The 13,093-nt window shown below is 40.7% G+C and overlaps 2 non-coding genes across 2 annotated transcripts; both read right to left on the reverse strand.

The window, feature by feature from the left end:
- Positions 1-4,575: 4,575 nt before the first annotated feature.
- On the reverse strand, positions 4,576-4,691 carry LOC141570967 (U5 spliceosomal RNA). The gene has a single exon (XR_012495392.1). It is a non-coding gene; the product is annotated as a U5 spliceosomal RNA (small nuclear RNA).
- Positions 4,692-9,868: 5,177 nt separating this feature from the next.
- LOC141570968 (U5 spliceosomal RNA) lies at positions 9,869-9,982 on the reverse strand. Its single transcript, XR_012495393.1, has one exon. It is a non-coding gene; the product is annotated as a U5 spliceosomal RNA (small nuclear RNA).
- Between the last annotated feature and the right edge of the window lie 3,111 nt (positions 9,983-13,093).

Here is a 13,093-nt window from a genome sequence, read left to right on the forward strand (position 1 = left end):
GCTAGGGCACAGCTGGGATGAGGAACCCCCCCCCCCCCACCACCCAGTTTCATACTCTTGCAATGATTCCAGGCTGGGGCTGAGGACTCTCAGCACTGGAGAAGGTGTCTGGGAGGTGGGAGCTGCTTTACTGTGTCCTTTCCTCACCACTCTCCTTGGGCCAGCATGAGATGCACTCTGGGAGAACACCGGTCTCCTCATGCTGAGCGGAACTCTAGTTGGTGATCAGAAATGCTTTTGATTAGTTAGAAATGGAAAATGAATAAACTCTTACTTGATACATGCAGTGGACAAAACTCGTTCAATATGTGGGGTTCATGAGAAAAAATAATACATTGTGTATTTAATGAAATTCTTGGGAATGTCTGTGGAATGAATGAATGAAGGCTGACAGTATAACAGCAGGAGCCTGGGGAAGATTGAACTTGAGTGATTTTTGGTCTCTTCATCAAAAAAAAGGGGGGGGGGTCAGAAAGTTCTCTGCATCACCTCAGGAGGTAAATTACCTTTGAGGAAATAAAGAGGCTTCTCAATGACAGGAAAGGGGTTCCCCTAAACAATAACTCAGTTGTTCTGGAAAGGGGTGTAATTAGAATTCCTATGTGTTCTGGAGACCATCCTGGGGCTGCCTTTGGAAAGGCTGGATGGGAAAGGGAATCTTGTGGTGGGGGGTGCTCTGAAAGGAGAGGCAGCTGGCACGTGCTGATGTGGGATCCCAGGGAGGCTGGGGCAGTGGTTCTAGGCTGTGAGGTGCCCCCAAACAGTGCTGATTTGGGCCCTGAGGAATCTGAATGCCTGAGTCTGTCTTCTCGGCTCTGTGGCAGGCTGAGCATGTGGGAGGGACCCCTTCACCCCCTGAGGACACCCAAAGTGAGACGCCATCACTGAGTGGAGATCCCTGTCCTTAGCATCCTTGAGTGGCTTTTGCATGTCACATGGTATAGCCAGAGCAACATCCACAGTTTGGCTGCAGGAACTGGCTGGGCAGTGGGGGTTCTGTGTGGAGGGCACAAGGTACCTCAAGCTTCCAGCGTTTAGAGCAAGTGTGTGTGTGTGTGTGTGTGTGTGTGTGTGTGTGTGTGCTGGGTTCCTGTCTTGTTTTCCTCCACCTTTCTGGAGCAGGTCACACCTGTTACTGAAGACTTAGGGAGGGGCTCTGCAGAAAGCCTCCATGTTACTGTCTAGTTTTGGAAGATCAGAGCAATGTTGTATTTTGCATATCACTTCTAAATATTTCCCTTTTATATCCATCCTCTCATTTGCTTGTTGTTGTCATGCAGCAGCCTGCCCGTCTCTACCCTCGTACGTATCCCTAAAAAGAAAGAAGAGTCTGTGGGACTGTTCCTTTCAGGGACGTTGCTTCACCTTTATGCCGTCTCTTTGTTTGGCCCAAAGGATGGCTGGCTGGCCTAGGACAGGTAAGAGTCCTCAAGAAAGGAACGACATAAGACAGGCACAGTCGTGTAGGGACCACCAGGAGAACTCATGGGGTTGATAGAGGTGGGCATAGCCCCCATCTTCCCCCGTCTAAGGATAGCTTCTGCCTCTGTCGCTGTATTCCTTCCCACAACCTGCTTGGGAAGTGATTCTTGATATGATAACACCAGTTCTCCATCTCAGTAAGTTTTCAACATAAAGGTTTTGTCCCCTGGGGAGGTACAAACAATAATTATTTATACATCATGGGACTTTCGACAGGCAAGGTGATTGGTTTGAACCAGTTTTCTGGTATCGTGTATGAGACTCACAGGCCGTAGTAAAAACAATGCTACTTCCTTGTATGCCCATCAATAAAAGCCACAAGGTGGCCTGATTCAGGGCTCTCAGTCCTTTGAGGCTGTGAGACCCTTGGCCCCTGTTTCAAAACTTTCTTGATTTCTGTTTCTTTCTTTCTGTTTTTTGTTGTTGTTGTTGTTGTTGTTTTTAAAGATTTTGTTGGGGAAGGGGAACAGGACTTTATTGGGGAACAGTGTGAACTTCCAGGCCTTTTTTCCAAGTCAAGTTGTTGTCCTTTCAATCTTAGTTGTGGAGGGTGCCGTTCAGCTTCAAGTTGTTGTCCTTTCAGTCTTAGTTGCGGAGGGCGCAGCTCAGCTCCAGGTCCAGTTGCTATTGTTATTTGCAGGGGGCACAGCCCACCATCCCTTGCGGGACTCCAGGAATCGAACTGGCAACCTTGTGGTTGAGAGGATGATGAGCTCCAACCAACTGAGCCATCTGGGAGCTCAGCGGCAGCTCAGCTCAAGGTGCCATGTTCAATCTTAGTTGCAGGGGGCGCTGCCCACCATCCCTTGTGGGAGTCAAGGGATTGAACTGGCAACCTTGTGGTTGAGAGCCCACTGGCCCATGTGGGAATCGAACCGGCAGCCTTTGGAGTTAGGAGCATGGAGCATGGAGCTCTAACCACCTGAGCCACCGGGCCAGCCCAATTTCTGTTTCTTTCTTAACCCTTCGCTGCCCCTTCTCGTTCTCTCACAGCTGGTGTTGCGCTGGACGCGACAGCTTGTCACCGCAGGCAGGGAGAGACTTACCTCCAGTTTCTCACAGAGAGGATTGGTTCCTCTTGAGACCACGTAATGACAGGTTGGTTGTCTTTCTCCTGGTGTGATCTTCCATATATCCTGGAACCTACTAGTATTTCCATGGCCCTGACCAGGGGCTACAGGAAGGATAAGACTGAGGCTGTGTGTGTGTGGCGGGGGTGGGGGTGGGGTGGGGGGTGGAGCTCCTAGTCTGGCAGGAAAGACACGACACAGAGATAAGGATAACATCCAGCAGAATATGAGAGACCAGGTGTGGTGACTTAAAATATTGCTGTGATAGGGGTTTACACAGGGCTAGTCTAGAGCCCTTTCCAAATCAATTTAAAAATCAGCTTGTTGAGTACCACAGAAATTCCTCTTGAAACAACAGAAAAACTACAAAGAAAGTCAACAGAGTATATTGAAGATATAAGAAGAAATTAGCAATGAAAAAAGATATGCTAGAGAGGATCGTCAAACTCCAAACCTGGTTCCTTGAAAAAGAAAACTAATACAACTGACAACTTGTGACAAGATTAACAAGGTCAAAAAAAGAAGGCATAAATAAATATTGGGAATGAAAAAAGGGTCATAATTACAGATACCTAAATAATAGCAAATATTATGAACTGTGTGCCAATAAACTTTAAAACATTATATATATATATATATATATATATATATATATATATATATATGATTTGAAATAAAAGAGGAAATACTTCCCAGCTCATGTTATTAATTTCATATTCTTGATAATAAAACAAGACAAGGACAATATAGTAAAGTAGTATTTTTACAGGCTAGAGAATTTAAACATAAAAGTCTAATCACAATATTAGCAAATTGAATGCTACAGTGTTTAAAACTATAACATGATCAAGTTGGGTTTTGCAATGGAGTGAATATTCATGTCCCTCCAAACTGGGAGAAGATAATTGCACCATATAACCAACAAAGAATTACTACTTAAAATCTGGAGTATAGAGGCTGCGTAAAAAACTCCTATAATCACTAAGAAAAACATTCACAATCTAAGAAAAAGTGAGCAAAAGACACATACAAGGTATTTCACAGAAAAGAAAACAGGAATGGCCAAAATATCTTTGAAAAGATGTGTCACCTCATTGGTAATTAGAAAAAAGTGTACATTAAAACCACTGTAAGATACCCTTTCATGCCTACCAGATGAACAAAAATTAAAGTCAGCATACCAAGGGCCAGTAAAGATGAAAAGCAATGAGAATACAACAGAGGCCATTGGTGGAAGTGTAAATGGGTACACTCACTTTGGCAAAAAATTATACCTACCTGCCCTAGACACAGTGATTCCATTCCAGGAAAGAAAATCTTGCACATGCTCACCATGAGTAACCTCATTCTAATAACCATAATCTGGGGCGGGGATGGAGTGGGGGTGAGGTGGGAAGGAGCCTCCATGATGGGAGAATGGATCTATAAACTGGTTTGTTCATACATTGTAATTAATACTACAGAGCTGTACTGTCCAATACTGTCGTTAGTCTAATGCCCATTGAGCCCTTGAAATGCAGCTAATCCTAATTGAAATGTGCTAAATGTAAAATACAGACTGGATGGAAGATTTAGCATGAAAAAAAATAAAACTTTCATAATCTTTTATATTGATTACATGTTGAAATACTTTGGATTAAAATACACTAAAAATCAACTTCACTTGCTTTCCTTTTAACTTATTTGACTTTCGTAAAGTTTAAAATTAAATGTTTCTACTTGACGGTGCTGCAATGAAAAAGAACAAACAAGTATAGATAGCAAAACACATGAATTTTAACAGCAGCAGTCAGTTAAAATGCAAAACTCAGAGAAGTGCCTACCCTATGCTATCATGAGGTCACATTCATTCAGAATGTTTTTGACCACATACTCGGGACCGCCACAGTAACAGTTGTAAGAATACTAAGTCGCAATCCGCGTCGTAACATAAACGGAAACCACAAAGTTTAAGACGACTCCCCATAGAAAAATGCTGTTACTGAGTGTTTAAACAAGCAGTCTTCTCTTAAACAGAATAAGTAGCCTTGCCGAAACAAGGCCTCAAAAAATTGGGTTAAGACTCAGAATTGTTCCTCTCCACGGAAATCTTTAGTAAAAGGCGAAAGATTTATACGATCTGAAGAGAAACCAGAGTACACCTATGTAACTTTGTAACTCACCTCTGAAGTAAAAGAAACTACTAGTGCAGTGATGGTGGCTAATTAACGTCAAGATCGAATGCCTGAATAAAAATTCCCAGGTTACTCTGTAGATAAAAATCTAACGTTCAGAAACATATAAGTGGAAGGAAATTTTAAGTTTTGCTGTTTTAAACTTGTACTGGATGCACTGCACTGTGGGTATGCAAATAAGAGTCATCGCTTTTCTATTCGGGAAATTAAATATTCACACGGTGCCTTGCGTCACCATTAGGCGGCGAGGCGGGGAATTGGCTGGCCGGGATCTAAACGCCGTCCTGATCGGAGACTTGAGTTTTATATGTTTTAGGTATATATTATCAGAGTTTGATGTCTGTTCATTAAAGACTTAGCTGTTAAATTGAAAAAGAAAAAAGAGCATATAAGTGACACAAAATTCAGGACGTTGGCTCCTCCCTTCGGTGGTAACTATGGAAGGGCACACGGGTTTTAAAAGTTCAACAATTTCCCTTTTTCTTAAGCTGCATGGTGGGCGCACAGGTTTTTTGTTTGTTTGTTTTTTTAACCGTGCACCTCCAGGGTATACACTCTTGAATAGTCTGCATTTTTGTCTGTCAGTGTCCTGTTTAAAATTGGAGCTTGCATGCTCGGTTTCAGGTTTCCTGCCCTACCTCATGCTACTGTTGGGCATGAAATCTTGTATTCCATTTTCAGACCTGGCTCTTTATCCTGTGCTTTATTAAATGTGCTGTTCTCTCCTCTATGGCTCTCTGCTGCCAGATTCGACCAGGCTACAGGGACTCTTCCAATTGTGGTAACTGAACAACCTTGGGAAAGAAAACTGCTGCTCTTCTTTTTTTTTTTTTTTTTCTAGCTGCTTGTGTAAACATTCTGCTTCCCAACTTGGACACCTACTCTGAACTGGCACAATTGTTTTTCATTTTGCTGGTTCTTTGGCTAACAAGTCAATCATATTTGACATATATTCATATATTTGATTTGCATTTTTCAAATACTGTCTATTTTAAAAACATCTTTATTGGATATAATTCACTTGCAGTACAATTCACCCACTTAAAGTATATAATTCAATGGTTTTTAGTATATTCACAAAGTTGTACAATCATCACCACAATTTTATTTTACAACATTTTTGTCACATCAAAAAGAAACTCTGAACTCATTAGCAGTTACTCCCCATTATCTTACCCCTCCACCAACTCTGCCAACCACTAATTTCCTTTTTGTCTCTAAAGTGCCTATTCTGGACATTTCATATACAGTCGCTTAGTATCAGTATCTGCAGAAGATTGGTTCCAGGACCCCCCCCACACCCCCACACCCTGGATACCAAAAACCCTGGATACTCAAGTCCCTTATATAAAATGGTGTAATATTTGCATGTAACCTATGAACATTCTCCCTTATATTTTAAATTATATCTAGACTACTTATAATACCTAATAGAGTGTAAATGCTATGTAAATAATTGTTATACTGATTATTTAGAGAATACAGACAAGAAAAAAGTCTGTACAGTCCATGTGCAGTATAGATGACACCATTGTAGGCCTGACTACCTGGTCTACAAAAACAACAATGTAACATTTTTTCCAAATATTTTCCATCAGCAATTGGTTGGCCAACTTAAATGGAAGTAGACAACCATAGACTATTGTGACTGACCTCTTTCACTTAACCTAATGTTTGCGAGGTTCATCCAAGCAAACATTTGTTTTGATACTCTTTTGCATGGTTGCTACATTCGAAATGTAATGGAAAGTTAGAGACCCAGGGAGATGCAAAGTTCCTGCCCTATGATAATAGCTACACCTAGGGGCTAAGGCATTGATATCATATGTTTAAATAGATGCAAAGGATGAATATTCTGTGCATTGTAAACATTCATACTCTAAGCTGTTATATCACTTTTAAAGGTAAACAATGGAAGGTAAATACCCAAGAGTTGATACTTATCATCATAATTTTTAAATTTTAATTTTTTATATAATTCCTTGTTCTTGAACTTGTTTTCCCACTTCCATTTACCCAAGAAATGAATATAAATATATTCTATATCTGAATGTTTTATTGATTACCCAATCATATTTTCAATGACAAAATAAGTACATTCAATTTTAAAACTTTTCTCACATTCTTTGAACTTAAAATTTTATGCATTAATGTTTTGCTTCTGGACTGACTTATCATTACAATTATTAGTAGTACATGCTCTATCAATCCACTACAAATATATTGCAAGTTTTGATAATTATTAAACATAAAAGTGTCATTTTATTGGAACTTCATCTCTTAATTAGATGGATGCGTATTCTTGCTAGAGGAGACAGAATTTAGTTCCAATGCTCTTTTTTTCTTTTTCATTTTTCTAACTGTAACCTAAGAAACATTGTTCCCATAAATCAGTAGATGGAAGGAGTTTCAACAATGTCACTCACTACCATGTAATGAATGATCAGGTGACAACTGGATTAAATCCATCTTAAATTCTGTTGAAAGAAAGATTTGAAAATTTTTAAATTTACACAAGAATTTGTTGTCCAGACTCATTCACTTCTTCAAAATAGATTGCGATTATTTTAAAATGACACTTGTTTGGAGGCTTGAAGGTTTTTATATCCTTCAGGGTAAGGTTTAGGGTAGACAACAGGAAACCCTTTATTTTATGAAGTGGGAGAAGGGCAATCAGTGAAAGAGAGGCAGTAAAGGAGTCCTCCGTAGATTTCCCAAAGTCAAGTGCTCACCCAGCCACCTCTCCTTTATGTTGGAACCAAACTCAGCCTCCCTGTGGAAGTGAGATGGCTCAGTGATTCCTGCCTTGGATATGGATGTTGGGAGCTTTTGGGCATAGGGTAGCAATGATGGAAATGATTGTGTTCTGTGCTGTCCAAAATGGCAGCCACTACTCACATGTGACTACTGAGCACTTGAAATGTGCATCTGAAGAACTGAACTTTAAAACGTTATTTAATTTTAATTAATTAAATGTAAATAACCAACATGGCTACCATAAGGGATAGCACAGAGCTAGGAAACCAGCAATGTCCTGGGCTTGGTTTCCCACTTGACCAAGAGACTGGACTGTTGGGTTTTCTCTCAACAGGGAGAGGAGATGGGATTCTAGCCCTTTCTCTTCTGAAGTTAGGTCAAAGCATTCCTCATCCCTAGCCCCCACCCGCATCCCATTTCAGAGGACCACAGAGGAAAATCGTGAGATTATCTGAGAGCAAAAGAGCAATGTGAAGATTCTGGGGCTGAAGGGCGACATGGATGGCGATCCCAGATCCTTCCTCCTGACCTTGTGACCTGCACCTCTCTGAGCATCCATTTCCCCTGGGTTTAAGTAAATTATTTTATCCTGGCCATCAGCCTTGAAAGGAAACAATCCCAGAAGGAAACAGAGGGCAAGAGTTATTGTCCAAAGAGAGACAGGCAAGCTGAGCCTGCAGGTTGGAACAAAAGCAGTCCAGGGTGCTCTGGGTCCATGAAGGGTCAAGAGAGCACGTGGCGTGGCTTCCCACCTTGGGAAGATGAAACTCAGAGATGATTAACTTTGTATGTCAGAAAGCCAGTAAAACATTCTTTCTGGGTTGTGTCTGTGAGGGTATTTCTGGAAGACATTAGCATTTGAGTCAGTAGAGTGAGTGAAGATCACCCTAGCGAATGTGGTGGGCATCATCAATCCTGGGGGGCGGGGGCCAAATACCGTGTTTCCCTGAAAATAAGCCCCAGTTAAGATCATCAGCCAGTCGGACGCATTTAGTACATTATGACGATGTTCCAGAAGAAGATGACATGACTGTATTTGAATAAATGTAGATTGTTGGACATCCCCTGAAAATACGCCCTAATCCATCTTTTGGAACAAAAATTAATATAAGACCCGGTCTTATTTTCGGGGAAACACGGTAGAACAAAAAGGCAGAGAAAGAGCAAATTTACTCTGTGTGAGCTGGGACATTCATTTCCTATTCTAGGACTTCAGCATTCCTGGTTCTTGGGTCTTGGACCCAGACTTACACCATTGGCTCCCCCGGTTCTCAGGTTTTCCAGTTTGGACTTGGAACTACACCACTGGCTTTTGTGAACCTCCAGCTTGAAGACAGCAGATCATGGGACCTTTCAACCTCAATAATTGCATGGACCAATCCTTCATAATAACTCTTTCTATATATTTATATATAATCTATTGGTTCTGTTTTTCTGGAGAACCCTGACTAATACAGTGGTTCTCCTGTTAAATTCTCTGAAGAAGGAAGGGGGACAAAAGAAAGAAAAGCAAGAAAATGATTACCATGGGAAGTCAGGTCTGCTCTATGGGTTAGAGAAGGGATTGCAGTGAGGAAGGGGCATGAGTGAGTGTGCTGACAAGGTCTTGGAGTCCAGTTACCCAGAAGGAGTTTGGTAAGTGCACTGTATGTTCAGGACCTTTTATATGCAGAAAAGTTACACACCTTTTCCAAAATAAGTAGCATCAAATGTTAAAGAATCATACTAAGCAAAGAAAATAAACTAAAAGAGAGCACTGACTCCAACAAATAATGGCTCATAGAAAGGAAAGAGCTGATGAAAAAAATGTGCATTAAGTCTTTTATTTAAATAAGACTAGCTCTGCCAAAGCAAAGCCTAAAGTATGGGGGGAATTATGTAAAACATCTCAATAATTATTTATATTAATTACACCTAGAGATTATAACATTTTTGGATACATTAGATTAAGCTATATTAAAGTAAGTTTTATCTGTTTCTCTTATTTAATGAGGCTTCTGTAAAATTTTTACATGCCATTTGTATCTCAAATTATGATTTTATTGGACAGTGCCACTAGGATAATGAATTAAGTACTAAGGAAAGAAAAATGTGTGGATGTAGATATGAACCAGCATGAAGCAAAAAGGCATAACCAAAAAGGAGTATATCATGTATAAGCTCAAAAGCAGGAAAAGAAGTACCGTTTGTACGAAAAAAAAGAAACTCAAAACTTGCACCGTTGTGCGGTTAGAGGAAAGTGGTAAACCACACAAGAATGAAAACTACTACTGGAAAAGTATAACATAACCCCCACAAAATACAACTCCAGTTGCATAAATAGCATAGAATACACTGAATAGACTGAAAGTATTACAAGTTTTTCTTTTTTTAAACAACATAAGTAGCCTTGTTAAAACAAGGCCTCAAAAAATTGGGTTAAGACTCAATTGTTTCTCCCCACGGAAATCTTTAGTAAAAGGCGAAAGATTTATACGATCTGAAGAGAAACCAGAGTATAAAGAACAAGTCATGGAACTCATTTTTCAGGAATCTGTAACTCCTAGTGCACTGATGGTGGCTAATTATCCCAAGAGTTACTGCCTGTAGAAGTTTATCCAAGGAATTGTGAAAATAACATTTTCATACTTAGAGAAGTTGAATAAAAAAACATTTTTTTTACCTTGAAAACAACTGTACTGTACTGTTTGCAGTGTGTTATGGGTATGCAAATGAGTTCTGAATAATCACCCTTTAGACTCCGGAAATGTTTTAGTATTTAAACCTGTCTCTGGTGCCACCTTTAAGGGGCAGAGTGGAGGCTTGGCTGCCTGGGATCTAAACTCCATCCTACTCAACTAAAGATATTCTGCTTTTATCTATTCATGCATTGGGAATTTGAATATGATTTCTTTTAAATAAAGGAATTTTCTGATAATTATGGCGAGGGCAGGCAAAGTAATGGTTAGTACAAAATTCAGAGTAAACTGGACCTGGAGCTGAGCTGCGCCCTCCACAACTAAGACTGAAAGGACAACTTGACTTGGAAAAAAGTCCTGGAAGTATACACTGTTCCCCAATAAAGTCCTGTTCCCCTTCCCCCCCAAAAAAAAAAAAATCTTTAAAAAAATTCAGAGTAGTGGTTACCCACGGTGGAGAGTGAGGGGTGTAATTGGAGAAAGGCCCACAGAAGGGTTCAAAGGTGTTGGCAATATGGTTTTTCTTAAACTGGGAAGGAGGCATCAAGGTTTTATTTTATGACTTTTTCATTATACCCATAATATCATGCATCATATTCATGAATATTGCAAATCTTCCCCTTCATTGTGTCTACTTTTATGTCTTTCAATATAGTTTTATAATTTGACAAGGTTTTTTTGTTAGATTTATTTTACTCTTAATATCTTGTAGTTTTTGTGGCTAGTATAGATTTTTAAAATTACAATTTATAGTTGCTTATTGCTGGTATATAGTAATGCAGTCGAGTTTTATTTATTGCTCTCGCATTCAGCAATCTTAAACTCTAGTTCTAATAGATGATCTATAGAGTCTATTGGATGTTATATGTAGACAGCTTATCATCTGAAAGTGACAACTTAGTTTTTTCCTTATAAGACGTAAACTTTTTATTATTTCTTTTTTCTTGTTTTATTTAATTGGTTGGGCACTCTGATAGAGACACTGAACTGAAGCGATGACAATGGGTATGTTTTTCTTGTTTTGGTCATAGCTTTCATTGGCCCACTGTTAAGTGTGAAATGTGTTGCAGTTAGGGTGGGCTTCATGGGCAAGCCGTCTGTGCAGTTGCATTGGGTACTTTGCTCATAAGCTTCTGCTATTGCTTTCATGAAATTCTTAATAATTTTTGAACAAAGGTCCTGCATCTTCATTTTGCACTGGGCCTCAAAAGATTTCTGGTAGAAAACTGTTTTGATTAAGCTAGTTCCATTCTATTCCTAATTTGCTTTGATTTTTTTTTTTTTTGAATAGTATAAGTGGATATTGAGGTAACCATAAATTTTCCCTTTTACTCTATTAGTGCTGTTAACACACAAAATTCAACAGAGTAAATCTGAAGATCTAACCAGCTTTATCAATTCATGAATTGGAGAGCATCTCATCTACAAAGTTGTACAAAACGGAAGGGTTTTACCAACAGAAAGAGGGTGGGACTAAGAAGTTAAAAACGGATTATTTCAGGCAAGGGAAGGTGGAGGGTCTTACCAGGTAGATTGCCTCACTAATGTGGATCAAGAAATTCTAACTGATTCATTTAAAATTCCACTCCTAGGAAAGGCTGAAACTACAATTAGGTTAGGTATTATGTAAATCCAAGTTTGATATCATGAGCTTTTAGCACAAGTGACTCCATTTAGGGGCTGTAGTTTTTTCTCTTTAACAATGTGGAAAATTACATTCATAGATTTTCCAAGATAAATCATCCCTACATTCATGGCCTAAACTCAATTTGGAAATAATGTATTTAAGATAGATTTTATTTTTCAGAAAAGTTTTAAATTTACAGAAAAACTGTGAAGATAGAGCAGAGTTCCCGTATACCCCACACCAGGCTGTCCTTATTATTAACATGTTATTAGTAGTATTCTTCAGAGAAGCAACTTGCGTGTATTCATTCAACAAACAATCCTTGAGGCCAAGAATGAGGCTTTGCCTAAGGGCCCGCAGTGAAGACCAGGTGGAATAAGGGATGGTTCCCAGGTCTGCCCCACTGCTACAGGCTCTGCCTTTCTGGGCCTCAGTTTCAGCAGCCATGTCAGAGCTCCTGGGTCCCATGAGGCCCCCAGGACTTTGGGGACCCTAAGCACCTTGTCTGAGACCATAAAGCTCTCAGACACTTTTTAGTTCTTCTGGACTAGCCCAGGTCTCAAAGCAACCTGAGGTCTCACACCGACTCCTGGGAGCAGCCAGCATTCACTGCCTGGCTTGGGAAGCCTTGTGGTGTCTGGGGGCCCAGTCTTACCCTTCTTCCCAAAGTTATACGTACAATCATGGACCACCTCTCCTTTGAGCCCGGGGCCCAGCTCAACCTAGATTTGGAAGTAGGGGAAGTTCCTCCCTTAGAGGATGCTGGGGTGTGGAGGTGTGGGAAGGGTACTGAGGGGATTCTGGGTATAGGAATTAGCAACGGCCTGTGACTAGACTTCCATACCATGAGACCCAGCTGTGGGGTTTTCTCTACTGGGGTTGTGAGTTGGGAGAGGGGATAGGAGTCCCCTCCATCCCTCCAGCTGTTAGGTCAATCTCCCTTCTGCCCATTCCCATTATTTGCCTCCCCAGGCTCCCTTTCACAGAGGGCCCCAACGGAGGATCTTGGCATGCCTCCTCTGAGAGGCTAGAGACTTAAGCAATGCAGAGAATTCTGGAGGCAGAATGGCAGAGGCAAGGTCTTTCGGTTTTCAGATCTGAGCATGAATCCCAGATTCACCAGATCCAGCTGTGGGACCGTGGGCCAGCATTGCAGCACTCTGAGACTCAGTTTCCCAGGGTGTTAAATGGCTCCTTGCGCAGCCAGTTTTGGAGGGAAACGATTCAAGAGGGAGGCGGTAGGTAGTACCAATTCCCCTCAGGCGAGGCGAGATAGTCTTAGCCCGCGGAGCTGGGACAAAGGCA

This window comes from Rhinolophus sinicus, linkage group LG03 (assembly GCF_036562045.2).
Source record: "Rhinolophus sinicus isolate RSC01 linkage group LG03, ASM3656204v1, whole genome shotgun sequence".
NCBI classification, from domain to species: Eukaryota; Metazoa; Chordata; class Mammalia; order Chiroptera; family Rhinolophidae; genus Rhinolophus; species Rhinolophus sinicus.